Genomic DNA, 14,709 nt, shown 5'->3' on the forward strand with positions numbered 1-14,709 from the left:
GGGCCTTGTGACCTTTTAAACTCAAAGGTAATGCTGCATGTCGCTCCCTCCTGATCCTTTCCTCCTAGAGGACTGTAGAGAACTGGGTACAGCTCATTACATGCCTCTGCACTGGATCTGCCTGTGACAACCTCACGATGGTTCCCAGCTTCGCGCCATCATGGTTTATCTTTTGGGGCCAGAAGCCCCTGTTTCTGCTCATCAAGAAAAAAGGCAGCCAGCATGTGTGCACTTCACTCCCCTTGCAAGATCCTTAAGAAAGGTGACTCTGTGCCAGTTATTAGCTCTGAAAGCACACCTGGACATAAACACCCTATGCGAGATGGGGGGGGGGGGGGAAGCATATTGATCTGCAACGACGGCAGAGGGTGGGTTTGATTTATCGGGGAAGGCAAAAGCTGTGGCAGAGCGAGGCGAGGAGGAGGAGCCCGAAGGTGGCTCTCAGCCACCTCCACGCTCCTTTGATCCCGGGGCCATGCTGGCTGCAGGCCAGTCCCTGCTGTGGGCTGTGTTAATCTGCGCTGGCCGCGAGTGCCTCCCGGGAGGCTCGGTGGCAGCTGGAGATTACCGGGGTCAGGGACACCCTCCATTTTCCCTTCCTCGCACCACTCGCAGCGATGGTCGGGCCGAGGGCTGGGGGAGAAACAGCCACAGCCTCGTTGCATGGACGCACACAGCTCAGGGGTATCCTCGGTGTGATCCCTGCTGCCTCTCGTCCTGGTTCACAGCACCTTCTAGCTGGGCACACATATGCCATCTGACACCACAGATATGCCAGTTCCCAGCAGAATGGGGAGTACACAACTGGTGGAGCTGGAAATGGCATTTTCCATGTCTTTGCTTCTTTCCTCATTTGGTTTTACATATATTTATATATTTTTATATATATATACATATATATATAACAGATATTTTATATATATATGCTTAAAAATGGCTATTAATCCATATCTGATGAACATAAATTGGGCAGCAGCACTGATAGTCAAACACTCCCCTTGCACACAAGGAGCCTCAGATATAACAGTGCATGGGGTAGGATTAGAGCAGGAGGGCCATAGTCCTCTGGGACATCATCCCACTTTCACGTCCTCCAGTCTTTCAACAGGACCTCAAGCTCTCTCATGGCTCAAGGCACCCTTGGTCCCAGACTCCTGACACCCACTCCTCGGTGTATGGCACATGCAGATCTATCCACAACATTCTGAAGCCCAAGAGGGATCTTCGGCAGTTTTGGATCCAGCATTAAATCTGCATGATGGAGCTTATTCCTAAAGGTGCTGAGATCGCAGGGCTTTGTTTCCAAGTCCCCTTTAAAACTATACAATTACAGCCCACACTTGGCATTACCTGATTTCGTGGACATGGTTGGTGTAGGTGAAGCAATGGCTGGCCTGGAAATGGGACATTAAACATAAAATGCAATGTAACATGGAATAGCATTAAAAATTCTGTCAACGCACATTACTGAAGTAACGTGCTCCTCTATGGAGTTCTGGTGGATCCATAGCTGTGTAGTATGTGGCTGGGTCACCCCACAGCCACTTTCTTACATTACACTTTCTTACACTCCTTGAGTCTGTCTATTGTCAATCCAGGAATATCCTTTAACAGCACTCGCATACCCCAAATATTTTCTAGTCCTGAACCTCTGAATCAGGAGGGTTTTGAACCCAGTGGGTTCAAAAGCTAGAGGATAAGAGAGAGGCACAAAGGCAAACCAGCAGAGAAACAGAGCAACAGAAGATGAGTTTTTGTGGCTTGTGCAACTAATGACTAAACACATAGGAAATCAGAATTTCCTGTGTGAAAAAAGGAATTGTGCTATTATTTCTTTTTTATATTTAACAAATCCAAGCACTAGAGGGATAAAAAAGACATTACATCTGGCATAATGGTTAATTAGAAACCATCTAAAAGACAACTTTAGAAAATTTCAGAGAGGAAATGATGTTTCAAAGTGTAATGTCAGCTTTGAAGAAGTCAAAAGGAGCTTTACCTTTGGCTTCACCAGGCTCTGGATCAGGCCCTTAAAATAGTTCTGGAAATGCTCCAGAAAACTTATTTCAGATACATTTAAGCTCTGTGCTTTGCAGCTATTCAGTGATTTTCTCTGTTAGTGTTAAACTGTCCAGGGGACTTTTATGCTCGTAAACAAATCCTCCATCTCCCTTATGTCGCTTTTACATCGACACTGCATCACTGACTTCAGTAAACAGCCTCCTGATTCACCCTGTTATGAGACAGTGAGAAGAATTAGGCACCAGAGATGTGTCTAAAAGCCTTGGTTTCAGGTTCTGAACATCACTTAAGATAATTAATAAAAGAAAACCACAGCCCAGAATATTTCAATGTTTTCAGATCATAAGCTCATATGCAGCCACTTGCCCTGTTCCCAGGAGTCTACAATCATAATTTTGGTGTGTTTTTTTTTTTTTTAATTATTGTTATTTTTAGTCTGAGGGTCTTTTATGCCATTCTGCATATCTCTATAAAAGAAGGCAATGTGTTTCCCAGTGTGGCATTTCTAGGTTCTTTCTGGCCTGTCCTAAGAAGCAGTTAAAAAGCAGAGATCTGCACTGGGACCTGACTGTTGAACACACAACACACAGAGCAAGAACCCACCAGCCAGCACTGGTCAGGTTTCACAAAACAGGGAAAACCTTGAGAAACTTTTAACAAAAAGAACAATTTTTCCTGGGTGTCACAGCATATGAGGAGCACTGCTGCATCTCACAACTACCGGAGAAAGCAAGTTCTTCAAGCCATCCTGTGCAGCCAGAAGGACACCTGTACACCTTGCAGGTGCTTGTTCAGACACCGTGTGGACATAACAAAACTTTTGGGGGTCGTCAAGTTTAGCAACTTCATAGAAAAGCGAACTCAGTGTAACTCAACCAAAACTTCCACTAAGGGCAAAGGAACCCAAAAACGCAGAGATTTTCCTAGGGAAGTTTCTACTCCAGTTTTACCTTCCCGTGAAGGATTTGGAGTCTCAATTCAAAACTACCTGAATCCAGAAGGAACATGAGCACGATGGACCTGCAGGAAATTTGTTCTAGAAACATGAAAGTACTTCTTTAGCTACTACAGAAGTTTCATGAAAGTATGGGGCAAAGGGGAAAAGCACAGACAGGATTTATTTTGTCTTTATCTTTCCATATGATGATTCCTTTTTTTTGTTCCCTTTAGCTATGACGTTCGGTTTCATAACAACTATTTACTTTTCTCTCTTTATCTAACAGCTGTCTGCTGAGAAAGATGGAAAAACAAACTAAACATGTTAAAACCAAGAGAAACCATTCATATGCAATGTATAATTGAGTGCTATATTTAAGTCTTTGTACATTATCTTTCAAATTATATTTAGTTTCAACAGGAGGGGGGAAAAAATCTCCCTTACTTTCTAAAATTAGCAACAGAATTTGTATATTGTTTTCAAATACAACCGCTCTTCCTCGGAAACTTTTGCCAGAGAATAATTAATGATTGGAGACAGGGAATCTGACTAGATCAGATGTATTTTGACATTGGCCCACTAACAGTCACCTAGAGCAAAAAACGGGGGAAGTCCTCAGGGAAAGGACTGTGTAAATCTGGATTAGCTCTGCTGAAGACAAACAAATCGATCTGGATTTACACCGGCAGAGCCGAGAGGAGGATTCATCCCTCTGTTTGACGGGCACAGGGAAGGAAAGAGCTTCGAGGACCTCAGCAAACCAGGGGGGAACTTTGCCACGCACTGCAACTCTGAAGGGGTTATTTCCCAAGGGACCACACAACACACTCCGGAGCAGCCCCTGCTCTCACATGAATGAGAACCACACGCACGCATCGAGGGAGATTAGACCTCTCGACGTGAAACGCTGTTGAAAAGAGATAGAGGAGGGAATAAAAAAAAAAAAAAAAATTCTTAAGATACTTGCAGTGCTTTCCAGACCCTCTTGCTGCGGACACGGCCGGCAATGCCTTTGCCCCCCCCAGCAGCACGGGAGCTGCGCATAACTCGATGTCAGAGGCTGGGAACAAGGCTGGGGAGGCAGCGGAGACGATGTGCTGGGCCCCGGGGAGGGAGAGAGGGCGGCCGCGTCACGGCGTCGCACTGGCTGTACTAATATGGGGAGCAGCGACAGCCAGAAATCCTCGTCCGGAAGGAAAGGACAACCCCTGTAACACGAGAGCCGGCACACCGCCGTGGGGGGCTTGGGAGGGTTTGGGGCTTCCACGGGCCGGGATAAGGCACCATGGGCTGCATCTGATGTGGCAGGCAGGGGAACAAGTTTTGGTGCAGGGGGGTCCCTTCCCCGCAGCACTCATCTCTATTAAACGCGGCGTAATTACCCTGTTATAATCAGGCAGGTATTTTAAAGAGGCTTTAGTGCGATTTTATAATTGTGCATTATGTAACGGCCACTAATGTGTCAGGCCTCAGACAACACCAAGTGCCTGTCTGCAGGTCAGGCTGTAACACTTGAAAGGTGCTCCCTCCTATCCCCGAGAGCCTCCCACTAACATCACTCTCCCTAAACCTCTGCCCAGTCTACATCACAGGGAAACCCAAAAACTTCATGACAGAGTTTCTCCTCTTTAGGAGCTTTACGCCGTGGTGAGAGAGATTGCTTTATTTATCACCACTTCTTTTTAAAGTTCATGTTTTTTGGGATTTCCCAGGGGCAGTGTCTGACCTCGCACAGCCCGGCAGCAGAGATGCTCCTCAGAGGACCAAAAAGGGCTGGCAATGGGGCATAAAATCCAAGCTGGCTCCTAAAGGGGTGAATTTTTTCTCTCTGGAAATAACTAGAAGTGATCCTTCTGTGCTGTCCTGTTCTGATTTTCCAGGACCAAGGTTCTGTAAACCTGAAGCCTTGATAAACATAAAGCCTGTTAGACCCAACATGCTGTAAGCCAGCCAGGCAGAACAGTGGCATATTCAACCACCAAGACAATAACAAAACTGACCATTTTTGGGGGGAAAAGTGACCATTTCATTATGATAAGGAAAAGAGTCTTGGAAAAATAACTTTAGAAATAGTACAGTTTTTAAGAATGGATTTTGACCTAAAAAGTTAATCTTTAATCTACCTTCAGCTAACAGGTCTTAAAAAAAAAATTGCCCATCGACAAGTTTTTCTACAGCTTTGTATCATACAGATCTTTTTCATTTTCTCTTAAGCCTTAAAGTCAGCAGGCAAAAAACCTCAACCACAACTCACACCTCCCAAGACCCCTAAAACCTTAGGCTTAGTGTTCACAATCAGGCTTCACATGCCATGAATATTGAGAAAGACTCATTTCTTCCAACACACCATAATTGTGCCCACAGTCTGCATTCAGTCACCTAACTTTTACAAACTTGCAATTAAAATGAGTAAGACTTTTTAAGTATTCCATACTAATACTGGAGTTGGATTAAAATTAAGAAAGCACAAGTTGCAGATATCTTTCAAGTGATAACTTGAATGCAGAGCAGTTTTAGCACCTTAGGAATCCAGCAAGCTTTAAAAAGAACCTACAACCTGTTGGTAGGGCTCTCAGCATTGCAGTAAAAAGCCTCTTTGGCAGAAATTTAGCAAAGCAAGAAAGCACAATTCAAGCTGAGAGATGAAATAAATAATCCAGTAAAGAATGGACTTATTTTTTCCAAGATATAAAAGAAAACCTCTGATTTTAAAATCAAATAAAAAAGGGCAAAGAGAAAACTTGGAGCTTAGGAGAATTTAAAATTTTTCTGCATGTTTTGGTACAACAGTACTATTTGATGTGTCAGATCTCTTAATTCAAAAAGCTCTTGCAATATTACGATAAAAATAAAACCCAAGCCATTCCTGTCATGCAGAACTGTGATTAAAAAAGGCTTTGTTCAATACAAAGAGCAGGGAGGCATGGTTTTGCCATGAAGGATAAGGAATCTTTTGACACTGATGAAAATTTTGCACACAAAAGATTCACAAGGTGACCTCCTCCTGGAAGGCCAGGCCACACCTCCTCAAAGGTGGGCGTGTGAGAAGAGAGGGAATTTTTGTCGTTCTTTTGCCATCTTTGCTGGGAATTTGGCTTTGTGAAGTCAGACTGATAAGAAACCTGAAAAAGAGGGGTAGAAGGGGCAATTATGACAGCTGGTACTACATGCATTTAACAAAACCACTCTGTCCTGAGTCAACTTAGGGACTGGGATATGTGACAGCTTCGGTAGATGTGCCCTCTTTCTTCTTCCAACTTGAAATCTGGGATCTCACTCACTGCAACTGGACAGCCCGGAGCTGGTCCAGTAACACCGTCCCAGAATGACTGGGAAATAAATAAGGAGACATAATTAACCTAAGGAAAAGAAGGTACATTTGTAAGAGTGACCAGATCACCTGCAGTTAAACTAAAAGGAAGATAGCATGTGTATGATGGAGCAAAAGGATCCTCCACAACAAACTTTCTGAACTACGTGGATCTCTTCAGTGACACAAAAACTGCCAGAAGGAGAGAGAAGTTAGGGACATTCCAGTTCTGGAAAAGTTTTCTTTTCCTCATTATTAGTAACTCTAATTACTTTGAAAGAAGAGCAATGAGATAAATCCTGTAGAGCCAGAAATGTGACCTGATTTTCTTCCTGATTTAGAAACTGTCACTTTGCAAGAGAAACCCAAAGAGACAGAGACAGGTCAAAGTGGGCCCATCAGTTTTGTTTGCAGACTAAATAATAAACCAAGATCAATAGAAATACAACCAGGGTTTCCCTTTGGTAGATATTCATAAGGACAATCCTATTTAAAAGATAAATAAACACACGTTTATCTGAACTTTTTGCAGTCATACATGACACTGTTAAAGAGATATTCACTATGATCAAATAGAAGTATACCCAACTGACTTCATGTGTTTTCCTACAGGCTAGATGGTGCAAGTGAGAAGTGATGACAGAATTCCAAATATAAATTGCTGTATACTTTGATTAAGGCCCTACCTCAAGACAACATGTGAACACAAAGCAGAAAGGTCAAGTGTATATTTAAGAGTGATGCTGCTTCTGTGTTACCAAAGTTTTATTTTACAGAACTCAGAAATTAGTTGTTGTCACTTTTTAACTATTAGGGCTATAATCTTCAGAAGTGATTCTTGAGGATGTTCAGAGACAACTTACAAGGTAGCAATTTTCAGGAAGAACTGAGCACTCACTCTCTGAAAACAAAAGGTCTCTTCTATGTTTTTCAAGCGGAGCTTCCAAAAACTAAGGCATCTAAGGTGGTAGCAGGTGACAGTCTGTTCCTTTTGAAAAGCATGACCAGGCTTTCCAAATGACCACCAACATGTTTTAATATGCAACCCAACATGTTCTTTACTCGCATGCATACACAGAGGATTCTTTCAATATACTAAGCAGAAAATGGTAATCGGAAGACAAACCAATCCCTATTTAATATCATAAACAGGATATTTTAAAGAAATTAAAACTAGCTATATTTCATAAATCTCCCATGCCAGTTTAGGATGTCATTTCCTAACAGCAAATTTTTAAATATAATTTTGACAACACATTTAAACCAAGAACACAGCAACCACTCAACATTTTCCTGTAACCTGTAAAAGTCCTGGGAGGTGTTAGCTGGTGCCACAGGTGTTAGTCCATCACAGCAAGAACCAGGGCCAGTTTCTCATTCAAGCCAGGAATACAATGCTCTCAACTCTGTTGCAGTTTTAAAGTCTGCACCCATAAGATGTCATTCAGAGTCATGAAGTCTCGTGGTCTACATACCCCCTTCATGGTCAAGGTATTTAGGCTACATACCCAATGATGCAACCGAATACCTTTGTGAGCTCTGACGAATGATTCAGGGCATGAAACAGTATCAGTTCTCTACCACACTGTACAGAGTTCTGGCATGCTTTAAATCTGCAGGACTCCTCACAGCAAAACCTACTTCTGTGGGAGAACACTGGCCTTAGAATCTGACCCTCCATGTTTGTAAAACCCTCAGAGTGTCAGACAGAAGTACAAAGCTGCATTATGAATGAGTCAGAATGAGTGTCAAGATCTGAGAAAAACCATGTGACAGCATTGAACTCCAATCATGAACAAGTTAAGTAAAATATTAATCTGTGATTATTTCTGGCAATACTGTGATCTGTCTCTACCAAAGTTACATAAACTCCACTACTCGAGGCTGAGACCTTTTGTCACTTTAATCTAAAAATATCACAACTTGCAGGACAGGCTTCTATTGCTTACATGTTGAGACATTTGCCCCCAAAAGACATTCTTCTTTTCTAAAGGACCCTCTACTTCTGAAGCTCTCTGCCAACTGTGTTTACCCTTTCAAAAGGCTACATCAGAATAAAAAAAAACCATTAACAAAATCAGTGAATATCACTTCAATTCCATTTGCATCATCTCCATTCCGTTGTTGCACTGGGCTCCCCTCAACTTTGCCAGAACCAGATGTCTCATTGAGGCAATGCACTCAAACCAACAGAACTGACACTTTCAAAACCACCACTTTCTTGGTCCATTAGAATGAGAGGGTTTCACTCCTCGCTGCCTCACAGCTCTGACCTTTCCAATTCTCTGCCACCAAAAGCTTATAGGATCTGCCTGATCTGCCACCTGGCCTGCTTTCCCACGCCAAAAGGAGGGATCAAATATACGTGTCTGAAAACACATCCCTGCTTTTCTTCATACCACCCGGGGGGGAACCCCCTCACCAGTTTCAGACGAGAGGAAGCCTCCAAGACCACTTCTGCCAAACCCCGAAATCCTGGGAAATTGCAGCAAAATGAACTTCAGCACCTTGGACAGGACACACAGGCGGAAAATGGCCGAAATCAGCTCATTGGCCCCGAAAATGTTGAGCCTGTACATGACCCTCTAGGACACATCTGCGGGCCTGTTTATTTTTAGTATTGACAAATCCTCTTTGAATCACCGCGTTTATTCCACCATCCGCCCTGTGTTTTGGGAAGAGCTGCTCGCCAGCCCAGCAGTGGGAGAAATTGGGGCCACCAGCCCCGGATCCAATGCCCGTCTGCAGGATCAGCCACTGCCCCAGTTGTGACTGGGTAAGCTTGGCTCAAGCACTCACAAAGCTCAGCTCATCCTTCCCAGGCAAAACAAGACCTGTTGCTGTAGGTGTGCCTGGCTTGCATGTTTCTCTGGTTTCCAGAGGCTCATCTCCAACTCCTCACCCAAATCTCAAAAAAAAAATAAAAATAAATAAATTAAAAAAAAATAAAAAGGTCTGATTTATTCCCACTACAGCCACACTTCGGTTGCATAAGTTTTGCTTTAATTTAGCTTTTGTTCTCTCTCACAGTTCTCTCAGTATTCATTGTTCCCCTCAGGGTTGCCTCGATAAAATCATGATCACCTTGCTGGAGTGCAGTACAGCTCTCCCCTGATTTCTTTTATTTACATAAGCCAAGTCCAGTTTTTAATTTGTTTTGGTAAAAACGCTACATATTTTAAGCAGAGGTGTTCTATAAAGAGCTTTGAGGTGTGTGGTGCCATTAAGATACATACTTAAAATATGTCAGTTCTTACAACAACTAATACCAGTAATATTCTCACGATACAGAACGATACATTTTCCCTGCCACCACAGAAATACCTATTCTAGTTCTTCTCTTCACAACCCGCCACTAAATTTCCACTCCAACACATCTGACACCACGTAACATTAAACAAACAATTTGCAGATTATTCTCTCTGCTGTTTGTTCTTCCCGGCACTTCTGGGCGCGGAAGCGAGACGGAAACCAGACCGATTCTCTGCCAGAATTACCTCTAAACAGCAACATATATATATATATAAATATATATATATGCTCTGCTTTTACAGCCCAACACAAGCTTTGCTACGCCAACTTCGCTCTGCTCCAGCCCCCGGTCCCTCTCTGCCGCCCTGCTCGGACGGGACGGTCGCGGTTCTCCTGTCGCCTCGAGGGAAAGTTTGGGGAAGGGAAAATCCCAGCACTACCAATTCTTCCTCCGCGACACACTCGGAACAGGGCGTCTTTCCCGTTTCTTTCTTTCTTTTGTTTTTTTCCCCTTTTATTATTATTTTATTAACAAGCAAACAACAAAACCAACCAAAAAAAGAAAAAATAAAAGAGAGAGAGAGAGAAACTTACATTGGTTTATTTAATTTTTCCTGCTAAACCAAGAGTCCCAGAGCCACTTCATTGTATCCACAGAGTTTTTAGTCCCCGAGCGGTCCCGTCCCGCGGGAAGGAAGCGCCCGGCTGCCGGGCGCGGAGCGCGCTGCCCGCCCGCCGCGGAGCGCTCATGGCTCGGAGCCGCCGCGCCGTCTGTGCCGCTGCCGCCGGAGCGGAGCGGAGCCAGCGGAGCCCCGGCCGGGCGGGCGGGCGGCGGGGGGGAGTGGGGAGGGATGGAGGGAGGAGGGAGGCGGGAAGGATGGATGGACGGACGGAGGGAGCGGCGGAGGCACCGCCCGCCCCGCCGAGCGCAGCCGGGGCGGCCCCGCAGCGCCCCCTGCAGCCGGTGGGGGGAAGGGACCGGGGAGGAGGGAGGGGAGGGAAAGGGAAGGGGAGCGATGGGGAGGGAGAAAGGGGGATGTGGGAGAGGGAGGCGTGGAGAATAGAGAGGCAGAAAGGTGCAGAATGGGGAGGCAGGCAGGGGGATAGGGAGGAAGGCAGAGGGGTGCGGAGGAAGGATAGGCAGGGCTGAGGGGTGGGGAAGGAGAAACGATGGGCAAGGAGAAGGGGTGGGGTGGAAGGAGAGATGAAAAGGGCTGGGAGGAAGGGAGAGAAGCATGGAAAAGGCAGCGAGAAGTGGGATGAGGGAGGGCTAGAATCATAGACTTGTTTGATTTGTAAAATACCCCTTAGATCATCAAGTCCAACAGTTAAGTCGGCACAGCCAAGTCCACCACTACACTGTGTCCCTAAGTGCTACATCTATGTGTTCTAGGGTGGAAGGAGGGATGAGAGGAGCTGGGAAGAAGGGAGGGATAGGGAAGAGAAGGATGGAAAAGGCAGTGGGAAGCGGGATGAGTGAGGGCTAGAATCACAGACTTGTTTAGTTTGTAGAATAATACCCCTAAGATCATTGAGTCCAACCATTAAGCCAGCACAGCCACGTCCACCACTAAACCATGTCCCCAGGTGCTACATCTAAATGCTCTAGGGAGCAAGATGGGATGAAAGGGACTGGAGGGAAACGTGGGAGGGGGAAGGAGTGAGGATGAAGCTGCTATGGAAGTTGGGAGTTGTCATGTTGGACTTGGAGAAAGGGTGCAACCAAGGCCAAGGGTGCACAGGGAAGAGGAGAGGCAGTGAGGAACAGGACAAAGCAAGGGGTCCCTGAACACACAGAGGAAGGGGACAAGGCTGAACTGTGCCAAAGCTGGGCCCTCTGATCACCCACAGAAAACCAAACCCATCTCTTCCTGCAGCTGACTGTCCCAGTGCCTCAGGCCTTAAGAAAGATATTCCTGGGTCCTGCTTACAGGGCAGCAACTCCAATGAGTAGGAACAGCAGCTTTCACTAAAAATAAGCAGCCCAGCAGTGACTGGAAAGATCATAGTTGGATGTCTGTGGGTGTAGAGAGGAGTGGCAAGGACTTGCTGGAAATATTGAAGTATTCAGGGTGGTAAAAGTGAAAGAAACTTCTGAAAAACTGAAAAAGACCCTTAAGTTACTGAGTGAGGTATAATAGGATGTACAGGGGAGATTGGCATTGCTTTATTAGCTCAGTGATGTGCTGGAAAGTGGCTGTTGCCTCTCTGGAGAGTCTGGAGTTGTAACGCACTCCTGTGAAAGCAGCTCAGGGTTTGGTAGTGATCAAGGACAGCAAGTGCTGGGAAAGAAGCAGATCATGTAGAGAAAAAAACTGATGAGGCTGCAGTGGCCCCGGGAAGGTGGTTGGAGAGCAGGTCTCCATTCAAGAACAAGTTTATGCTCAAGGAAATTATCAAGTGGGGGATTCAAAATGAACAAAGACTCAGAACTGGAAAAGCAGGAAATGAAGTGTATCATAGGGAAGAGGTGGGTGAGGAAGAGGAGAGAAGGAGTTGGGAAGGGGGAATAGAGGTTAGAGGCTGGAAAACAAAGACTACAAACAAAAGGAGATGGAGGGGAATGAAGACTAAGAAAGGCAGAGAAGAGTGGAGCTTTCCCTGTGGGAAAAGAGCCTGTAAAAGCCTAGAGCAGCACAAAATGATGTGCAAGGCAGGAGGCAAAGGAAGACAAATCCTCAGGGGTTTAACCTGTCATCATAGGGCTGAATGGTGCATGCACCAAAGGAAGCAGGTTCTCATGAGGGCCCAAAGAGGTCAGGGTGAGCACATCTTCAATGCCAGAAAGTCAGATTGTGAGTCTGTGACATCTCAACCCGTTTTTGAACCTCAACCACTGCACTGTCATGTCTCTACAGGACATCTCCAACTTACAAGAGGAACAACACTTTTTCAGCAATGTTGATGATTTCCAACATCATTTTAAGTTCAATTAAAACAAGAATTCACACCATAGCAAAAGTACAGTGTAGGGATAGTTGCTGGGGGTCACACTGCTCATCACAGCAGCAGAGCTGCAGTGGAAATCCTCCACATTGGGGTGGCCATGGCATGATCCCACCACAACAGTGCTCTCAGCACCCAGAAATACTCCCAACTCTTGGGCAGCAGAACCATCACTGTGGGGTGCTCAGACCTGCAGAAACTTCTACTATGGTGCTGTGCCCTACATCACCTCAAAAAAATGGTGTTTCTTCCCCCAAACAGCTAAAAAAATATATCATGAGGTAGTTGGGCTTGTGGAGAGAGAGGACATGTGAACTTACTGCTTCTTCCTATGAAGGAGGAGTTCATTTAATGGTTGGATCTTAGAGGTCTTTTCCAACCTTAATGAGTCTATGATTCATAGACTGGATCATAGTGCTCTCTGTGGTGATTACATGTGAAGATGTGTGTTTTGGGGCTGAATTATGTGTTTGAGGGAATTTTTATTTTACTACTTATGTAATACTATATATTATATGCTCACCTGTACTTTCACAGACCAGAGTTTGCCTCTGCAGGTTGATGTCACACAGACATTGCTGGAAATTTACCTTTAGGTCAGGAATTTCAGGTGGAAGGGACCATGGCAGCTAAAAGTAAATATTAAAATACTGATTTTCCATATTCTCATCCATATGGTTCTTGCTCTACTCGCAATCCATGAAAGGAGGTCCTCTGTCCTCCCTTCTTCCTTCAGAACCACATTAACAATGATCCCAAGGTTGGGAGCCAGCAGCATCTCAGTGTCACAGATTTAGTAGCACAGCCAGGGAGAGGAGGAGAAAGCCACAAACTTTCACTTAATGTCCCATCCACTAATCCTGAATCATTTCTTGCTTCATTTTTGCAGTCTCTGAGAGATGATTCTTCTGTAAATTTTCAAATCCACTTCTTTTTTACAGAGGGAGAAAACATTACTAAACCCTGTCGAAAGTCCTGGATGACCCATCTGTTTCATTTGTCTTTACAAATACAGAAATTATTCATAATACTAGAAAATCCTAAATCCTATGATAATGAAATCAGCTCAGTCTGAACTCAGCTTATAGAAAAAAACAGAGCAATATTTAAAAAGGAAATAAATCATGTTAATAAAAGGTAGGCAGGAGTACAAGAGGGGAATGATACCTGCCAAATTTCTTCCATACCAGGAACAGGACTGAGAGGGTTCTTCCATTTCCTACCCCCCAAAAAAGAATCTTTTCCCCCAGTTTTCAAATATGTACATGGTATTTGGGTTTTTCTTTTTAAATTGCCTCCCTTTGAGCATCCCTTCAGAAGGTACAGAAATGTAATCCAGGAACATACACTGAAGGCAGCACTTCCCAGGTGGGCTCTGGATATGTGCAGCTCCAAATCACACAGTAATTGGGGAACATCCTTGGCACAGAATCAACTCTTAATGCAAACACTAATCATAAGGCAGCCATGTTAACTGGAACCCTATAGACAGGCTGATCAGAGAGAGGAAAATTGATTAAACCTGCTCTGCCTTGCCAAAGTCTTCCTTTCTGGAAGAAGCATTCAGGTAATGCTGGCTTGCTGAATGTCTGAAAAAGTTCAGGCAAGTCAGCTGAAACCCAGTAAATGTGCATGTCAGGTGGAAGTAAGTACCAGGAACAAAATAAATACTATGGGAGGGGAGATCAGTTGGTGTCATCTTTCAATTCACTTCTCTCCAAATCATACCTTTTTTCCCCACAAAGCAATCACTACATACTTAAAGGGACTGTAGACAGCAATGCTGGTTACAAAGAGCCATTTATTCCTCAAAGATGTTCGTAAACCCTTTCTTTTACCCATATCTCTGCACATTTGTCAGTACCTTTTCAGAAAACAAAGAAACTGAAAAATCTGCAGATCTTGAAAGTCTGAGTTCGGACAAGTTTTTGTTTAAAACACACTATTTGGTTTTCCCCCCTTAAAAAAAAAAAAAAAAAAACAAAACAAAACAAAACAAAAGTGTTTTAGGAGCACTTTCCTTGGAGAACTTCATTTGGCAAAAAGGAATATAAAAAAGTATTATTCTTCAAATTGAAAGGTTTCTCCAAGCCCTCCCACCCTGCTAGGTGCTCAAGTGGAGTGCTTTTGCTTTTCACAGACCCCAGTTTTTTATAAACCCTTTTACTACCTGGGATAAGTGCTGCGAGAAACTCCTTTAGCAGGAGGTGCCATGAGGCTGTCACACACAAAACTCAGTTTA

The 14,709-nt window shown here is 44.4% G+C and overlaps 1 protein-coding gene across 6 annotated transcripts in view; it reads right to left on the bottom strand.

The window, feature by feature from the left end:
• The window catches only part of LOC116783555 (sodium channel protein type 5 subunit alpha-like), a 216,769-nt gene extending 206,518 nt beyond the window's left edge, over window positions 1-10,251 (bottom strand). For 5 of the 6 annotated variants that reach the window (XM_032681222.1, XM_032681214.1, XM_032681210.1 and 2 more), the window contains exon 1: window positions 10,116-10,251. The gene's annotated coding sequence lies outside the window, so the exon portion shown is untranslated. Of the gene's footprint in view, window positions 1-3,922; window positions 4,072-10,115 lie in introns of those variants that run through there. The other variant, XM_032681205.1, reaches the window with a different exon arrangement.
• Between the last annotated feature and the right edge of the window lie 4,458 nt (window positions 10,252-14,709).

The sequence above is a fragment of the Chiroxiphia lanceolata genome, chromosome 1 (assembly GCF_009829145.1).
Source record: "Chiroxiphia lanceolata isolate bChiLan1 chromosome 1, bChiLan1.pri, whole genome shotgun sequence".
Lineage (NCBI taxonomy): Eukaryota > Metazoa > Chordata > Aves > Passeriformes > Pipridae > Chiroxiphia > Chiroxiphia lanceolata.